Raw genomic sequence first — 4,529 nt, 5'->3', positions numbered from 1 at the left:
TGCCATTGGGGGAGGGTGGGAGGTGGAGGGGTCTGGGGAGGGGAGGGTGAAGTAACCCCAAACATTTTTTTCAGCTGCCTAATGATGAGCATATATTAAAGGAGGCCTGGAGAGTGCAGCTGAGAATGGCCTAGTTACACTCTTAATCAAGCAACTGCAGTACTGGAATTACTGTAACCTTGGGCAGGTTGCTTAACTTTTCTGTACTTCCTTTAACATGGGCATGAGTGAGGGTCCAGGGGGAGGGGGCTAAACCTGTAGCTTCATAACATACATTTTGAGGAGGGCAGAGGCAAAAGTCAGGGCAGGAGAATTCATTACCAAATTCTCAGTTTTTTGGTTTTTGTTTTATACAGAATGGAGCAAACCTGGAATCGGAGCCAGGCAATTGAAAAAAAAAAAAAGATTCCAGATCTGCATGGTAACAATTTAGACTAACTTCCACTCCTGCTAAAAGCTGAGCTGCAGAGGAAGTTCTTCCCTTGGCCAGCTGCCGTCTTGCCTCCCCCACCCAGCAGACCTTCAGGCCGCTCCCTCCCCACATCTGTTTCCAAGCCTTGGAGCATAGGGTCACAGCATGTCGCAATAAGCCGTGTTAGCAGGCAGCATGAATCAGTAGTAAACCTTTGATTTTAATTCCTTGCTTCTTCAAGAGAGGAAGTGTGGTCTAGTGGTTAACCCACTAAAAAAAGCAGCTAAAAGGCAAAATTCTTGGTCCCCAGCATGGCTCTTCTATTCTTGTTGGGGTACCCAGCCATCAAAGATCCCTTTTGTCCCCCAGGGTTGCTTTATGATGTTAATCCCCGAACTGGCCTCACCAGAAGACTCACTTGGGAAACTGATTTTTTTTTTTAAGTCTCCATCCAAGACCTTCCAAGGAAAGGCCTAGAGTGCTCTAGTTTTAACAAGTACTAGGCATGCTTCTTTAGAATCAGTTTTGGCTCAGCTGATCCATCACACAAACTGGAAGGGTGTTTTCCAGAACAATAGGAAGAAGGCTGAGCAGAAAACAGCAAATCTACCTCGGATTTGCTTTGACCAGCTCAGGTGCAAACCACACTGGAAGAGAGGGAAAGGAGATAGGAATTCTGGTCGGCCCTCCCAGCTGAGCGCGCCTGGGTAGGTCAGAGGAACTGTTCTGGCTGCATTTTTCTCATTTTAAAAATAAAAGTGACTAGATCATCTCTTTCGGTTCTGTGAGTCAATGAATTATTTCTGTGAGTTCACAGAAATGCCAGGATGGACTCTGAACATCTCGTTTCCTGAAAATGACAGGGGTGCAGTCCCGGAGGTGTGGGCTGGCCTGTTTAGAGTTGTGGGAAGCCAGCGGAGACAGGCGGTAGCTAGGAGGTTTGGGGCCAGGGCTGCAGGGAGCGGGAGCGGTCTCCTCACCCTCCTCTCTGGAGGCTCTGCAGCTGGCCTGCTTATGCAAAGGCCTTGGCTCCTCTTTTCTTCTTAAAAGCTTTTCTGACTTGTACATTCCCCTGAGGAGCAGATTCATTGTTTTGCAGAGAATTTGTACTGTGTTTTCATGAAAGGAAGAAAGGAGTTGGAATGGAAGGGCTTGGGAGGATTAGCGAGTGGGCTAGGTTGCCAAAGAAATGAGTCTCTCCATGTGTGATAAATATGCACCCGCCATATTGCTGGCCTCAGATGTACCCAGCAAAATCCTTTGCCCCACTTCCACAAGCCCTAGACCGGTGCTCTTATTCATGGTCTGGACACCAGCTTTCTCATCTGTATTTGGAGCGTGTGGGACTCCTTCCATCCCAGAACAAGTGGGGGTGAGTTAGGAGAAGCAGGGATGAGTCATGGTTGTAGGGAAAGGATGTCTCAGGAAGCCGACACTGAGCAGGCTTCCTAGAAACATCCTGACAGGTCCCATAAAGCCCACGTTTGGTTCTAATTATAACATGCCCACATTTGAGCAGTTTTGCAGTTTTCCCATGGAAACTAACAAAGGCTTCTGAGGAAGAGGAGTTGACTCAGATGTGCGCTCTGTGTATAGGAGTGGGAGCCAGATGAACTTATTTTAAATGAGTGGTTGTCCCTGCACTTTTCCAAAGGAGGAGATAGATACCATACTGGCGTGTCTTTACCTCTTGACATATCTGTGAACGGGGTTAACCACATCATATGAAGGGTTAAAACCAGTTCCGAATCATTAAAAAGATAGTTTTTAAAGTCCAAGATGAAGAAGTGGAACAAATTCTGAGAACGTAGAATTCAGTTTTCCCCTCAAGTGGCGTCAAAAGGCAAGCTAAAAGAACAAAACGAAATATCAGAAATTGGCTTTAGAAGCAGTTTTGAAAAAGAGCCCTGTGAGCCCTGTGGGCATATCTGTGTGGCCCACCCCTTGTGGTACAGCCCCAATATGGCGGCTCTGCTTGCAGAAGACCCTAAAGCTCCCACGCATTGCTGAAAAAAAAAATCACACTGTAGTCAAGGGTGGTTCTAGTAGGCTGTGTTATTTTATTTTGTAATTGAAAATGTTGGAAGATTGGTATTGTCTAAGTGATGAAAGGTGGGGAAAATGAATTGAAAATAAAATTTTCATTATTTTACTCGATGATGAACCAGCACAGAATTAAAAGTTATCCTTAGTAACTGTTCCAGAACTAGCAGTCAGTCAGAACCTGGAAGGGTGGAGGGGTTATTATTTGTTCAGTGTGAAATACTGGAATAACTAGAGCCATCAGTGAGGGAAGAGGGACTCCCCAGACTTCCCTGGGGATGGAGCTGATAATAGCGTGTGACTTGGAGCCACTTGAGATTGTGTGTGTGTGTGTGTGTTTTCTTTTTAATTCTTTGTAAAAAAAAAAAAATCAGCATATGTGGCACTTAGCAAAGAAATGCTGGCTATCTATTTTACAAGATTATCATGTGATCCCAGGTTCTGGAAATCTTAGCAGCTAATGAAGTTTGGCTGGTGTGATGTTTAAGCCCCACCACAGGAAGTGGGGCTAGTCAGAAAACATGCTGGCTGTATTTTGAAAATTTCCAGAAGAATAAGAGATTATCTTGCTGTATAAATTGGATGACCTCATGTTTAGTAACATCTTAGGAAACGATTAAAGCAAATGATGAATCCTTTCCTCAGACATAATTTCTTCAGATTCACCCTTGTTCTGTTGTATGATAAGTTCAAAAAGTTTATCTAGATGATAAAGTTATATTAACCTATAATTTTCCATTTTAAGCTTATGTACTTATTTATTTTATAATAAAATGTCATTTACTAAAAGTTAGGACTTGGGTCTGGGGGATGGCTAGCTGTATAAAGTCTTTGCTGCATAACCATATGCACTGGAGTTCAAATCCCCAGGAAGTGTAGAGAAAGTGGGTAGGTTTGGTGGTTAGCCTGTAGTCCCAGCACTGGATGGCAAAAACAAGGGATGCCCTGGAGAAGCTGGCTCATCAATGAACTCTGGGTTCAACTGAGAGCTCTGCCTCCATGAAAAGGATGGAGAGTGATCTGGAAGGATGCATGACATCACCTCTGCGCCTCTACATGCATATGTATGCAAGTGTGCCCACATGTATGTGAGCACACACATACATTTGGGTAAACACACATAAAAATATAAATAAATGGGTAGACAGATTGATAGGGGAAAAAGAACCAGGGCTAAATAAAACAAGCAGTAATCTCTTAAGGAAGGACCCCAAACATTGTTTGACAATTTCTGTTCAAGAACTGGCCATGGTAGTCTATAATCTGTAATCTACTACATGCTTGAAAGGCGTAGGAGGAGAACTAGAAGTTCCTGGAAAAGATGGCAATACTGAGGGACGAGGAGGGAGGATGGATAAAGAATTCTAAGGAGAACTGAAAATTTACAGGGAAGTATTATTTTATGCTTGTTTTAGAACACTATATAATAAGTGTGAGTGTGTGTGTGTGTGTGTGTGTGTGTGTGTGAGTGTGTACTATTTGGAGTGATAATGATCCCCAGAAAGCCAAAGGCTGAGTGTCAAGAATGGAGAATCTCCCTTCTAGCTGTTTGTCAGGGTTAGTCTATAAGACTCACAAAATGGTATCAGCTATTGCTGTTGCATTTGGTTGCCTCCCAGAACCTGAACGTCAGACCCTATTGCTGAAGATCCATACACTTTAGACACTGGGCTTGGAAAAGTTGATGTGAAACACCATGAAAGCTTCTTTGCTGAATACATGCATTCGTAGTATCCAAAGGCATTGATACAAGCATCTAAGGGGAAAAAACGAGTCAGGATCCTACCCAACGTAAAGCCCAAGAGCACAACAAGGACAAGCACTGAGGTCCATCCTCAGTGGTGCCATAGTGGCACTTACATCCTGGGGACAATCAACAGCCACTTAGTTAGACTTAAAGCCTGCTCAGTAGGATGGATTTCATGCCTGGTACTGTGAACTCAGCCAAGATGCAGTGGGCTGGTGTGGCCATGGACCATGCAGGAGAACCTACTACACCCACTTTCCTAAACCTGTATAATTACCAACTGAGTTCTAAATCTCTATCCTTATGCTCACAGGCAAGATGATCTCT

Source organism: Mus musculus, chromosome 2, assembly GCF_000001635.26.
Source record: "Mus musculus strain C57BL/6J chromosome 2, GRCm38.p6 C57BL/6J".
Lineage (NCBI taxonomy): Eukaryota > Metazoa > Chordata > Mammalia > Rodentia > Muridae > Mus > Mus musculus.
The sequence above is the reverse complement of the archived record's forward strand: the minus strand, read 5'-3'. Positions refer to the sequence as shown.